Below are 15,710 nucleotides of genomic sequence, written 5' to 3'. Positions count from 1 at the left end.
ACACCATATATATGTATACATATGTGTCTGTTTGCAAGAATAAAAAGTGAACCAGAAAAATACCTACCAAACTTGTAACAGTAGTTGCATCAAGTAAGTTCCATGAAACAGAACTAAAAGTGATAGTTTAAGGGGATTTGCATTTTAACTACAAAATCTTATTACTTGAGGGGAAAAGACTAAATGCAAAATGAATAAATGTTAATAGTTGTTAATATTGGATGAAAAAATTGGCCGGGCACAGTGGTTCACGCCTGTAATCCAAGCACTTTGGAAGCCAAGGTGGGCGGATTACCTGAGGTCGGGAGTTCAAGACCAGCCTGACCAACATGGTGAAACCCCGTCTTTAAAAAAAAAAAAGAAAAGGAAAAAATTATAGATGTTTGCCTTTTTATGTATATACTTTATTATATAATGTCTCAAAAACATTTAGATTTCTATGTTTCCAACAAATTCTGTATGTCTCAAAATTATACACTTTTATATAATGCCTCAAAAATAAGCAAATAGATTTCTATTTATCCTAAATGCAAAAAAAAAAAAAATTCTTTTTCAGTTTATACTCTTCTTTTATGAAAATAGAAAATCAATTCTGAAACAAGCTAGCATTAGGAAATTTCTTCCAAGATTCAAGTTGTTACTTGATCAACTCAAAGACCTATATCTTTTAATCAATAAACACTCAAAATAGTATTTAGTGTCTACATTTTTCTTTGAGGGAAACTGCTTTAATCACAGTTCTTGTTGATGTTACAGCAATATTCAAAAGACACTGAATTTTATCTTCCACAACATACACCTGTCCCTCTCAAAAGTTTGAACAGAGTATTATGAATATAATCAAACTAGCTAGCAGCAGGGGCAGAAGGTGAAATATCACAAGGCAGGAGAGCTCATCTTAGTACCGGGATAAAGGTACAGGAAAGCTAAATATAACAAGTGGAGAAAAGAGGCCAGGTGCAGTGGCTCATACCTGTAATCCGAGCACTTCGGAAAGTCAAGGTGGAAGGACTGCTTGAGCCCAGGAGTTTGAGACCAGGTTGGGCAACACAGGGAAACCACTTCTCTACAAATAGTAAAACATTTGCTAGGCATGGTGACATGTGCCAGCTGTCCCAGCTACTTGAGAGGCTGAGGCAGGAAAATCACTTGAGCATGGATGTTGAGGCTGCAATGAACTGTGATTGCAACACTGCCCTCCAGCCTGGGCAACGGAGCATGACATTGTCTCAAAAAAAAAAAAAAAAAAAAAAAAAAAAAGATACACATGGCTGGGCACAGTGGCTCATGCCTATAATCCCAGCACTTTGAGAGGCTGAAGCAGGTAGATTGTTTGCGCCCAGGAGTTTGAGACCAACCTGGGCAACATGGTGAAATCCAGTCTCTACCAAAAAAATGATCGTGCCACTGCACTCCAGCTTGAGTGACAGAGCAAGACCCTGTTTCAAAACAAAAAAAAACCCAAATGTGCAGATTAGTAGTTAATAAATACAATTCATAGCAAAAAGAGAAAGGGAAAAATGCAAAGATTAAAAGTGGCTAAGGCCCATTTATGGTAGAGAACTAGAATAAAACATATATGCAAAATCTCTGGTGAGATCTCTAGGGCTTACTGGTATGATAGGCAGCGTCCAAAATGACCTAAATAATCCCTACCCTCGTAGTATTCATGCCCATGTATAATCCTTTACTAGATTAAGGAATGGATTTACTGATTCACTTCTAATAAAAATGTAGCAGAGGTGATGAGACGACTTCTGAGATTAGATTGGCTGTGGCTTCCATCTGGCCACCCTCTCTTATTCAGGGAAGCCAGCTGCCATGTTATGAGCAGGAAAGACCCGCATGGTAAAGAAATGATGTCTCCAACCAACATACGGCAAAGTATCTGAGGCCTACCAGCAGCTATGTGAGTGATCTAAGAAACAGATCCTTCACAGCAATGCCTTGAGATAACTGTTGCTCTAGCCAACACCTTGGTTAACAACAGCCTTATGAGAGACCTTGAGCCAGAGGCACCCAACTAAGCTTACATGCCTAGATTCTTGACCCACAGAAACTATGAAATAACATGTAATTTAAGCCACTAAATTTGGGGGTAATATATTACACAGTAATAAATAATGAATACATTTGGATATGAAGACTTTTAAGCCCTAGTCTATGAAAGGCCAGGATGTATCATAGCTCTTATTCTGGGATTTCCATGAAGCCCTTTTGTACTCTATTTCCAAGTGTATGCTTATTTAAAAAAAAAAAAAAAAAAAAAAAACTAGCCTAAATAAGTCTCTCTACTTTGCAATCAAAAGAAACTAATGAAAACAGCTATGCCTCCTATAAATAAAAAAGATTAAATTATGTTCAGTATACTTTCAGCCTAAAATGTAAGTACATTTCTTCCAATTATTTCTCTAGATATATAATCATTTTATATAACAATGTTTCCCAACTGAATATTCTAAACTACCACTTCTGATGACCTCCATATTACATAAACAACTACACTTACCACTAATACTTCTAAGCTCTACAAAGTCTTGGATTTTTTAACAGTTTTATTAACCACTGTATCATCAACATGCAAAACTATCTGACATACAGAAGATGCCCAATAAATATCTAATGAGAAAATAAGTGGTTGCCAGTATATTTAAAATACAAAGTTGTCCTTATCATAGCCTACAAAATCCTACATTATCAGGTCTGTGACTACTCAGCCTTCTACAACTCTTTCCATGAATTACTACACTCCAGAAACACTGGCCTCTATGCTGTATTTGAAACACACCAAGCAAGTCTCTGACACAGTAACTTCGTGTTTGCTCCTCTCTCAGCCTGAAACAATTATTTACAAATAAAATGGCTGGCTCCCTCACTTCATTTATGTTTCTGCTCTGAGGTCACATCATCAGAGAGTCCTTCCCTAACCAGTATATTTAAAATAGCTTCAGTCTCTTGTTTCATGACTCTCCATTCCCTTACACTGCTTTATTGCTCTTCATAGCACTATTGCTACCTGACATTATATTACATTCTAGGAAAGAATATAGTTTAAGTGCAAGAACTCAATGTTATAATCTCCAGCACTAGAATAATGCCTGGCACACAATAATTATGATGTATTTGTTGACTAAATTCATGAATGAATTGGTCATGATATTTAAAGGCATTTCAGGATTTTGATAGTCGTAAGTAGTAACAACACCTATTTCAATTATTATTTTTTTAAATGTACAAAACAACAATATATAAAAAGGGTAATATGTTCATGTATGGCTTATTTCATGAACACAAGACTGGTCCAACATTAAAGAAAACAATAACTAGAATTTACGGTATCAAAAGACTAAAGAAAAACCACATGATCTCAATAAATGGAGAAAAAGCATTTAATAAAATTCAATATCAATTCATGAGAAAAACTCAGCAAATTAGGAAGGAGAGGAAATTTCTTTAATCTGATTAAAAAAACATCTACACAAATGCCTATAGCTCACATCATAATTAATGGTGAAAGACTGAATGTTTTTGCCCTAAAACTGGGAATGAGGCAAGGTAGACATTTTTCACCACTCATATTCAACGTTATATTGGAGGGCCTAGTTAGTGCTGTAGGGCAAGAGAAAAAAGAAATAAAAAGCATACAGATTAGAAAGTAAGTAAAACTGTCTCTATTCACAGATGACATGACTTTCTACATAGAAAATCCCAAGGAATCTACTGACTCCTCCACTAATGAATTTAATAAGGCAGCCAACACAAGGTCAACATACAAAACTCATTTATATTTCTATATGCTAGAAATGAAAAACTAGAAATAGAAATTTAAAAATAGTAATAATTCCAATACCTGCAAAATGCTTTGGTATAAATCTAAACAAAAGATGATGCACATCATCTTTATACTGAAAAATACAAAATACCCATAATAATATCAAGACTTAAATAGTGTATTACACTATGTTCATAGATTAAACTATTCAATATTGTTATGATGCTAATTCTCATCAAACTGATTTATAAGCTTAAACATAATATCTTGGCAGAATGTTTTGCTGATACCTACAAGTTGATTCAAACATTTATATGAAAGTTAAAGAAACCAGAATAGCCAAAACAATTTGGAAAAGAACAAAGTTGAAAGATTCACACTACTTACCAATTTATAGTAGCCAAGACAGTGTGGCATTAGCAAAAGGATGAACATATCAATAGAAAGAACAGAGCTCAGAAACACACACACACACATGTGGTCAATTGATTTTTTTTTTTTTTGAGACGGAGTTTCACTCTGTCGCCTAGACTGGAGTGCAATGGTGCAATCTCAGCTTGCTGCAACCTCCAACTCCTGGGTTCAAGAGATTCTCCTGCCTCAGCCTCCTGAGTAGCTGGTATTACAGGTACCTGCCATCATACCTGGCTAATTTTTATATTCTTGTAGAGATGGTATTTCACCACGTTGGCCAGGCTGGTCTTAAACGCCTGACCTCAGGTGATCCACCCACCTCCATCTCCCAAAGTGCTGTGATTACAGGCATTAGCCACCATGCCCAGCCTGATTATTTTGACAAAGACACCACATTAAATGTATAAAGCCTAGTTTCTTAAATCATATCATTCTAGACTAATTGGACATCCATAGGCCAAAAAAAAAAAGAACCTGAATACATATTTCATAACTTATATAAAAATGGTCAGATCAGATCTATCAGAATGAATCATGACCCTAAATGTAAAAACTTCTAACTATACAAATTCTAGAAAAAGTATAAGAAAAAATGTTTGTGACACTGCTTTAAGCAAAGATTTTTTGAGATATGACACCAAAAGCATTATTCATAAAAAGCTGCTAAACTGGACTTCCTAAAAATTAAACACTAAATAAACTTTTAAAAATAATTATTTAAAACAACTGATGGGAACCTCTGACATATATATTCAGAAGATAATGTGTTCAAGAGTTAGTAGAAATTAGACGTACATATTATTGAAAGTCACCGTTTGTCATTTAGATTAATGCTGAATAGTGGGTTTGACCATGATACAGGTTTAAATTTTTAGCTTTGTTAGGTATTATTTCATTTATACACATACTGGATGATTTGTTAAAGGCAAAATGAATAAGAAGGAATACTATTTTTAAAAGCATAAAAAATTTAAAAAATTTTTAATTTTTGTGGGTACAAAGAAGGTATATGTATATTTACGGGGTACCTGATTGCTAGGCATGGTGGCTCATCACATGCCTGTGATCCCAGTATTCTGGGAAGCCAAGGTGGGAGGATCACTTGAGCCCAGGAGTTTGAGACCAGCCTGTGTAATATGGTGAGATTCTGTCTCTATTTTAAATACATCTATATCTATATCTATCTATCTATATATAAATAAAAACAAAAAAATTAAAGAACATGTTTCAAGACAGAGCCAACAACGTTTGACAAAGACTTCACAGGAATTAAGGGAAAGGAAGGAGTCAAGGATGATGCCTAGGTTTTTGGCTTGAGTAACTGGGTGGTCAGTGGCGCTATTTTCTGAAAAGGGGCAGACTTGGGGAGACGGAAAGTTAAAGGAGAAAAAAATAAAAACTTGTGTTTGGGATATGTTACTTTTAAGTGTCTACCAAACATCCAAATGGAAACAGCCATAAAGACAAGTCTGGAGTTCAAGCAAGAATTCATAAATAGAGAGATTATTTTGCAGAGTCACTGGCATATAAATAGTATTTACCCTAGGGAGTGGGTATAAGCAACAAAGAGAAAGGAGTCCAGGGCAAAACCTGAGAGTTTACTCACATTTACTTGAGCAAAGGAGGAGGAGCTGCAAAAGAGGAAGAGCCCTTAAAAAAACTGAAAAGATCATCAGTGAGATAGGAAAAAATTCAGAAGTGTATGAAATCAAGATACCAAAGTGTTTAAAAGTGTATAGCATGATCAGGTCTGTCAAATGCTAGAGAGGTCAAGAAAGATGAAGATAGCAAAGTGTACAATATTACTTTTTAAGGAGTGTACTGAAGAGTCTTGCTTTAAAAAAGTTATATATAAACTAAATACCCAACTCCAGCAGCCTCTAGCCATCCTATCCCACCTAAACATAGGAAAAACTGAGAAGCACAGTGAAGTTCACAGCCCAGGGGCACAGGCTCACTAAGACAGACCTTATCACTGGAATATGGAACATCTTTTCTACCTTCACATCTTACTAAAAGCCTATTTATTAGAGTTCCTTTTACTCAGGACATCATGTTCAGCTTTCAACAGAAAACTACAAGTCATACTAAAAGGCAAAAAACATAGTTTGAAGAAACAGCAAGCATCAGAACCAGATTTAGATATGTCAGGGATATTGGAATTACCAGACCAGGAATTTAAAACAACTATGACGAATATGCTAAGGCCTCTAATGGAAAAAACAGACAACATACACCAAAAGACAGGTAATGTAAGGAGAGAGATGGAAACTCTAATGAAGAATAAAAAAGAAATGCTAGAAATCAAAAACACTGCAACAGAAATAGTATCTTTGATGGGCTTAGTAGTAGACTGGATGTGGCAGAAGAAAATAGCACTAAGCACTAAGGAAGGTATATAAATAAAAACCTCCAAAACTAAAAAGGAATGCGAACAAAGATGGCAGGGGGGTTGCGGAAGAACAGAATATCCAACCAAGAACTGTGGGACAATTATAAATGGTGTAACACATGCATAATGAGAATATCAGAAGAAGAGAAAAAGAAAAAATACTTGAAACAATAATGAGTAAGAATTTCTCCAAATTAATGTCAGACACCAAACCACAGATCCAGGAAGCTGAGCGAACACCAAACTATCACTTGATAAATGAAGCACTGTATAAAATTATATTACATGAAATTGTATACAATAATAGTATACTTACAACAAATAATAGTCCATTTAAAAATTTTTACTAGAAATTACTTCATCACATATTCTCCCCCAATAGATCAAAAGCTACACAAAGGCAGGTGTTATGTGTTTACTCATCGTGATATTCTAGAATATTTTATGGCACATAGCAGGCTCATAATAAATATTTCTTGAATAAATACTACCTAAAATGGTAAAATTATTTTAAAATTTCAAGGAAGAAGGTTCATGAGATATTTTATTGTGAAGGAGTCTTAAGGCAAAAAAATTAGGAAATGTTAGTATAGAATGTAACTGTCCAACAGAAATATGATGTGGCTACATATATGATTTTAAATTTGCTACTAGACATATTTTTAAAAGTAAAGAAACAGGAAAAATTTAATTTAATTTCATCCAATATATACAAAATATCATATATCAACATTTAATCAATAAAAAAAATCTTGATGAGATATTTTCTATTCCTCTATATGTGTGCCAAGTCTTCAAAATCCCATGTTTATTTTACATTTAGCATCATCTCAACGTGGGAATACCCACATTTCAAGTGCTCAATAGTCACATACAATTAGAAACTACTGCACTAAACAGCACAAAGTATAAAGTACATGGCCAGGCGCGGTGGCTCATGTCTGTAATCCCAGCACTTCCAGAGGACAAGGCGGGTGGATCACCTGAGGTCAGGAGTTCGAGACCAGCCTAGCAAAATCCCATCTCTACTAAAAATACAAAAATTAGCTGGGTGTGGTGGCACACACCTATAATCCAGCTACTTGGGAAGCTGAGGCAGGAGAATTGCTTGAACCTGGGAGGCAAAGGTTGCAGTGAACCGAGATTGAATCACTGCACTCCAGCCTGGGTGACAGAGCAAGACTCTGTCTCAAAAGAAAAAAAAAAGTATATAGTATATGGTCCCCCTAAGTAACCAGGGATCAACTATCAACTACTATATTTCAGTCCCCCAATTTTTTTGGCCAAATATATTGTTCAATATTCTCAGGCACCTATAGTATTCTAGGCTATAAAGAAACTTTACGGAAAAGACATCCTCAAATACCTTTCTAAAAAGCATCTTGATCTTCCTATAAAATTTCAGTTTCTAATTATTTAGGTTTCTAATTATACACATAATTGGGCAGGAATATTTGGATCCTTGCTAAATCTAAGAAATGTCTTTACAGTTACTAAAATACTTTATTATATTAATCCAGGCACCACCATCATCATCTTTGATTTCTTTATTTCTTCATCATCATCTTTATTTCTTTCATAAACACCCAAGATACTTAGGCACAATAGGTCCCTTTTCTAATGATACAGAACTTCAAAGAACATGGAAGGAACGAAATTGGAAAAAAGAATAAAATTTTTTGTCACAACATACAGAAACTAAAATATCAAGCTTACAGAATTTAAGAAGAAGCAAAATGTAAGATATGAAAATATATCAGTACTCTTTCAAAGAAAGCAACTAGATACTTAATCTTGATTATGTCAACAGGCAACAGTTCTAGATAATCCAAAATCCAATAGTATTTCTTGGATATGAATTTTACTTTTATGTTTTTACAGCAAAATTTTCAACTTACATTCCAATTCAACTAAAAAAAAAAAATTCCTTAGCACATCAGCAGCCCAGAAATGTTATGGATGGCAAAACAAACAAACAAAAAAACCAAAACCAGTCTGTCAAGTCTGTCATAAAACTGTTATAGATAGTCTACCAAGCAAATAATCCTCCAGTAAGCAATTCCAATCTGTGTATCTCCGTTTTTCTTAGACGTCTCATTAAAAAACCACCAGAGAGAATTTCAGTAAGACAACACAAAGCTTATGACTTTAAATAATAAACATTATTTTTAATTAGAGGAATCAATTTTCTTGTGTGTTTTTGGTTATACTAAATTTGTTACAAATAAAATTAATCTGATAAAAAACAATGGGGGGAATGTAAAGTTAAATCTATACAATAAATTCTAATATTCAGACTACAATTTAATCCAAAGAACAATCACTCTGAATTAAGGCATTTGTTGCTCTGAAATTATTATAAATATAATTAAATTAATCTGATTAAAAACAATGAGTAGACTGTAAAGTTAAATCTATACCATAAATTCTAATTTTGGGTCTACAATTTAATCCAAAGAACATTCACTGTTAATTAAGGAAAGCATGAGTTACTATTAATTGTTCTGAAATCATATTACGGTGGTCTCCCCTTATCAGCAGTTTCACTTCCATGGTCTCAGTTACCTGTGGTCAACTGGCAGTCCAAAAACAGGTGAATACAGTACAATATGATATTTTGAGAGAGAGTAAGGAGAGCACATTCACATAACTTTCATTTATAATTATAATTGTTCTACTACTGTTGTTGATAATCTTTTACTATGCCTAATTTATAAGTTAAACATGATCATATGTATGTATGGTTAGAAAAAAATAAAGTATATATAAGGTTCAATACTATCTGAGGTTTCAGGCACCACTGGGGATCTGGGAACATACACCCCAAAAATAAAAATGGACTACTGTACTACAAATAAAAAACCTTGTCCTGTTGTCTCCAGACTTTCCATTAGGGGCTTAATCTGTATTTTAAAAGATTTATCAATCATACATATTTATAAAATTAGCATTAATTAAATGCAATCTGATCCCTTGGACATCATGAAACATAGTAAAAGCCATTATCCTCAAAAGCTGCATGTACACAGTGAGATAATTACCAAGTCAATTAGTTACTGAGTTGGTCTAGACAGTTAATAATCAGACCTTTACAAACTAACATATAGGTCACACATTCCAAATAATTTTTGACAAACTTTCTAGAGAAAAATTTAAAAATTGATATCTAATCTCTATGCTCAGAGTTGAAAACAATAATCTAGGTAAGAACCACTCTTCCTCCTGAGAATCTAAATTAAAGATTAAAGACCAAATCGGAATTCCTAGCCCCTAAAATACTGCTCCAGATTCTGATTTATACTCTAGAATGCATACATATATTCCATATATGCCATGGAAAATATCCTATCCAAATCTGTCCTGAACATTAAATTTACTCTTTTAACTGGAATCTGTATAATCCCAGTTCTCTTAAATGCAGAGCAATGAAACAAACCAGGAAAAAAGTATCAGAAAGACAGCAGATTTATACTTAATACTAAAATAAATTGAAAAGACTACCCACATTATTTTGAGAGGAGAGAACCCCGAAATAGGGTCAAATATTAAATTATTTCCACACTTGTGACCTAAATGTTTCATAAAGCTAACCTAGGCTAAATACAGTAAGAAAGAGTAGAAGAAAGACAAATTCTTTTAGCAAAATAGGAGAAGTCCTTTTAAACATTATTACTAAAATATAAGGGGACTCCAGAAATGCAGTTGCCACTGCACTCCAGCCTGGGTGACTGAGAGACACTGTCTCTATAATAATTAAAAAATAAATGGAAAATACATGAGGATTCCAAACTACTTAAGTGTAACAGAAAAAAGTCCAATTAAACAAACAAACAAAAAAGAATGAGCTCACACTGGTATAGTTTTATTCCTCAAAAATACAGGAATTAATGGAAGGTAGGAATACAAAATACAGTGTTATGTTTTCAAGATTTCTTCATGCCACTTTATAGGAATCCTCAATTAACTGCAGAAAATGCTGCAATAACTGGCATGACTAGGATTCAGTCAGCTCAGTACTTCATATTCAATGATGTTTTATAAGCAAGAACTTCTTCCACTTTGAAAACTATGCCTAAAAAGGAATTCTCTTTGAAGACTAAAGGAATTTAATTAAAGATAAAGCCACATGAATGGCTACATAACACATCAAACAGATCATACTTCAAGCAGAATTATTACTTTTCAGTGATAAGTGTATGACTCATAGGAATATAAATGAAGTCATTTTTTTTTTCTGTGTATATCAATTTGGATCCAGAAATCTACATGTAGAAGTGCACACATTTGCTCGGTCTATATATTTTGGCTTCAATTTAACTTCACATTAATAAACGCTGATTAATGACTTACGGCCAAATAAAGATTTGTTTTAATAAAAGTAACATACTTGAGAATTCTTTGTCTTATTGGACTGGAAACAAAGCCTCAATATTATAATAAACAAATAAAAAGTTCATAAATATTTTTAAAATATTGTCTCAATATTATTAATAAAATTTCACATCTATACAGAACTCGTTCTAAGAATGTAAAAATAACATCAAGTATTTAAAATTTTCATTATGAATAGTCTTCAGATTTTTATTATGGACTATCTACTGACAAGTTTAATAGTACCACTTTTATTAACATTTGCTGGGTGTTTATCCCACATGATTAGGGAATAAGGAACACAGTTCAGTGAAAAGTTCCTATAAAATAGCATTTAAAAGAAAAAAAGGTAGAAATCTATTGGAAATCATGTATCTTCCTTGTCTTTCTAAATGGAACATACTAAAACTAATGTAAGATTGTATTTATGATTCAGGGTCATCATGATGTAAAATATTCCATTAAAGTGCTGTAAGTACTATAATGCAGTATCAGCTTTAAGGATAGAGATGTGAGATGATATGCTTTAAAATTAGCAAATTGGTTGCTAACTGCCCAATAACTGTCACTTCTGTTGCAAGCAGCCCCAATCTTTTCTGTTTGTATTTTGATGAACCCAATCAGTAAACAATCCTAAGCACAATTCTATACCTGAAGAAAGCAGCTCTCTGCCTCCTTCAACTAGAAAGCAGCTCTCTGCCTCCTTCAGCTATCATCTAATACTGTATAGACAAAATAAGGATATGAAGAGATATCTGAATACATGAAAAACATCCTGAAAACAAGAATTACGTATTACATATAAGATTTATGTGGTAGATTAAAGGGCATAAAGGATACTAAAGGCAATAATAGGTGAGCTACCAAGAACAATCTCAATAATAAAGGAACTTTAGACAGCAAGCATCATTTCTTGTCAAATACAGAAAAAGCTGCAAGTGAAACTACATTGATCAATGAAACCTTTAAGTTAATTCCATAGAAGACAGGTGAATGAGCGAAGGAAATGAAATAAGTCTAAGGTATCATGATAAATGGCATCAAAATTGGATGAAGCTCTTGGATAATGAAGCAGTTAGGCTATGGGAAGTTAATGGACCTTAGAGTAGGCAAGTGTGATAAGATCACTGAGGCCTCACCTGAATGAAGAAATACTCAAGGTTATGAATCCAACAATAATAGTGTATTACTAACAATGTACCAGTAAACTGAGTAAAACAAAAAGCAAAAGACGATTTCCTGATCTTCCACAGATTAAAAAAGATAAATATTAACCAATTGGCAAGCATTTATTGACCACCCACTAACTGATCTGCAACATGTAAAACACGAAACATATTTCTTTCTCTCAGGCACTTTACAGTAAGTTAGAAAATAAAATAGATACAACATGGATTAGAGTGAAAAAATTTCAAATGCAAATTAAAGCAAGGTTTTTACGTTTTAAAGCCTAATACTAGGTGATGAACAAAGACATAATGGGAAGCACTCACATACCACTAGATCAGTGTAAATCAATACAACATCCTGAAAAGGAATTTGGTGATACAAGAGCCTTAAAAAACACACATACAAACACAGAACAAACAACAAAAACAGACTCTGGCCCAGTAACTCCTCTTCTACAAATCTAATGGGAAGGGGATTTCAAAGATTTATGTAAAAGAATATTGTCTGTAGTGAAAAATACACTAGCAAAACTAGAAACATCCCAAATATCTGCCAATAAGAAAAATTTAAAATACGATAGTTACATGAAATGTTAAGCAGCTATTAAAAATATTTTTTCACAGAATATTTCATGATACGGGAATGTCTGAGTTAAATGAAAATACCATATGATCTCAGTTTCAGGAAAAATACACATACATGCACACAAAAATATTAAAGTACGCAATATTTTTATTTTCTTATTTGCACAAATCTTTTTTCCAAATCATTTTATAATAAATAAGATTTAACTAAATAATTGTTATTTGCAAAGGCACATATCATGAAACAAAATTAAAATGTAAATCTTAAAAGTCAATGTGAGAGGCTGACCTGAATTACTAAATTTCACATAAAAAATTACTCCAGAGAGGCCGGGCGCGGTGGCTCAAGCCTGTAATCCCAGCACTTTGGGAGGCCGAGGCGGGTGGATCACGAGGTCAAGAGATCGAGACCATCCTGGTCAACATGGTGAAACCCCGTCTCTACTAAAAATACAAAAAATTAGCTGGGCATGGTGGCGCGTGCCTGTAATCCCAGCTAGTCAGGAGGCTGAGGCAGGAGAATTGCCTGAACCCAGGAGGCGGAGGTTGCGGTGAGCCGAGATCGCGCCATTGCACTCCAGCCTGGGTAAAAAGAGCGAAACTATGTCTCAAAAAAAAAAAAAAATTACTCCAGAGAGTTTGAGGGAGAATAATAATCTATGTATATTAAAACCATGAGGAAATGGTTGCAGACGCTGATACTGATCTGAATTAAGTAGGTGGAAACTGAGGGAGAACCAAAGATAATGGTTACAACAGATTTTAAAGATAATCAAACATAATCTATTCATGAGTAATTCATTGTATTTCCCCAGCATGCAGGCTTTTAAAAAATTGACTTTTGTTTTAAAAATAATACTACTTGGCTATTTTTGTTAATGTTCGTAGAGATTTCGAATAACTTTTACTAACACGGGCACTTAATCTTTCTTTCAATCTCTTAAGGCTGAGACCATATTATGAAACTTTACAAAAGGAAACAAATTTGAGATCAGAGAGGTGACTAACCCAAGAAAATGACTAGTTAAGAACGGGTGAGGCAGACCACTCACTGCTAAACCTCTTTCTCAATACTGAATTATTTTTAGAGTTACTTTTTCCTAGTCAGAAACTGCCAGTTTTGTCTGCAGTGCTCAAACAGTTCACTTAGGTTTTGAGGATAACAAATCTGCCCCATCCAGCAATATTTAAAAACTTACTAACCCAAACTCAGATGAAGTTAAGCAAACTGGCTAAAGCCGAAGGAAGCTTGTCTCTTAAACCTCGCCAGAACATGACTGTCCTGAAGTTTGCGGAATCAAAAACGGAATGTGCTTACCACAGTTCAAACAAACAAACAAACAAAAACTGATTCTCCCAGAGTAAGAAGAAAACATGACAAGTACGTCCATCCAGTGCCTGCCCTCCCGGCTGCAGAGCCAGCCTCCTCCTTTCCTGTGGTTTCTGAGACGGCCAGGATACCGCCTGGTATTTCTTGCTACCAAACACCAAGCATTCTCACTTTTTCCAGCAAGACCGGTCCCTTTCTCAGCACACCCAAGTGGCACAAACTTGGAAGCACTATCCCTCAATAACCGCTTAAACTCTGCTCTATCCCATCAAATTCTAAAGCCCAAATCTACGTTTTCCCGAAAGAAAGTGTAAAATAAATAAGGGTCTCATCAGATCCAGACTGCTCTGCCTCAGAGCTGCCTCAAAAAAGCCGTCACCACACCCGCATTGGGTGAGGCTCAGTCGATGAGGCAAGGGGCGGGTCCAGGAAACCACGTGTTCTGTCTTCTGCGCACGCGCCAGCCAAAACAAAAGGGAGCTCTGCCAAGCCCCTCCCCCCACGTGACCGGCGTCTAGGTCCACCCCCACCCCTCCCTCGACCCCTTCCCTCCCCAGCTGCCAAGGCTGTTAGGTTTAGCCGTTTAAATTTGGCTGCGGTCAGACCCCTGCCCTAGAGCGCGATCCCTTGCCGAGACCAGAGTCTAGCAGCCCAGAGGATTCGGGGGACGAAGGGGCTGCTGGTCGGTCGCCTGACCCGCAAGTCCACCCGGCAGTCTTCTCCCTCCCCGCGCTGCCGCCGTCCCCGAAAGGGGAGATGCCCCCCCCCATCCCACCGCTGAGACGCCGGTCACTCGCCTGCTGGGGCGCCCTGGCTCCCCTCTGCCGCCGCACCTTCGGTCCGGCCGTGGTGGGGGCTGCTGAGGTGATCTCTAGCTGCCCGCCCGCCTCCCCCACCCGGGGCACCGCTGACTCGTCTCCAGAGCGCGCCTCGCTCCCGCCCCGGCCGCCGCCGCCGCTGCTGCCGCCACCGCGGTTTAACAGTCTGCCCGCTGCCCGCAGCTCCGGGCGGCTCGGGGGGACCGAACCCTGCCGCGGTAGAGGGGCAGTGGGCGGGGCCCGGCGCCGGCCAATGGAAACGGGGGAGGGGCAGCGCCATGCAAATGAAGCGGGTGGTGGGGAAACCCCGGCAGGGGGCGGGGCCTGCAGAAGCGGCCTGGAGTGTTCTGGAAGTGGCAGGAGCCCGAAGCCCTGAACTCTGCTGCAGGGGTTGCCTCGGCTCCCTCGGGGCGGGTTCGGCGCCCCTCCTGCTTCCTCCTTTCTCTTTCCCAGTGCCAACCTGGAAAAAAAAAACAAAACACGGCCGGGCGACTTCCCACTCCTGCTTTGCTATTTTTGTACCTCCGTGACAGGAAAAACAAAGCGCTGAGGAAAAGTCAGCGGAATTCACTCCCTGCCGCCCGCGCCGGGGCCTCGACTGATCCTGTTGTCTGCGGCTTTGACGCGCTACTGCGGAGGCGAGTTTTAAGAGATTTCTCTCAGTTGTCAAGTTCACACTTCTCCGTGCGTTTGCTTTTATTCCGTGCGCTCTAATCCACTCATAATTCTTTCTGACCTCAGAGGAGCCCTGAAGTAGGGGACAAATTTGCCTTGTATCCAGCTGGGTGGTTTATGATTTAAATAAAAAAAACACCAGAGGTAGGTAGCAAGACCAGAGAAAGCATTTCTAAGTCTCTAC

General features: G+C 36.7%; 1 protein-coding gene across 4 annotated transcripts in view; it reads right to left on the bottom strand.

Annotated features, from left to right (window-relative positions):
• KANSL1L (KAT8 regulatory NSL complex subunit 1 like) overlaps window positions 1-15,508 on the bottom strand; it is a 143,735-nt gene extending 128,227 nt beyond the window's left edge. The window contains exon 1 of one of the 4 annotated variants that reach the window (XM_064373041.1): window positions 15,374-15,508. The gene's annotated coding sequence lies outside the window, so the exon portion shown is untranslated. Of the gene's footprint in view, window positions 1-67; window positions 83-973; window positions 1,100-14,830; window positions 15,072-15,373 lie in introns of those variants that run through there. The other 3 variants (XM_012445995.3, XM_064373040.1, XM_064373042.1) reach the window with 3 other exon arrangements.
• Window positions 15,509-15,710: the final 202 nt, after the last annotated feature.

This window comes from Aotus nancymaae, unplaced genomic scaffold (assembly GCF_030222135.1).
Source record: "Aotus nancymaae isolate 86718 unplaced genomic scaffold, 86718_ANA_hifiasm-v0.15.2.pri h1tg000008l, whole genome shotgun sequence".
Classification (NCBI taxonomy): domain Eukaryota; kingdom Metazoa; phylum Chordata; class Mammalia; order Primates; family Aotidae; genus Aotus; species Aotus nancymaae.
Note: the sequence above shows the minus strand (reverse complement) of the source record. Positions and strands in the feature narration are given on the sequence as shown.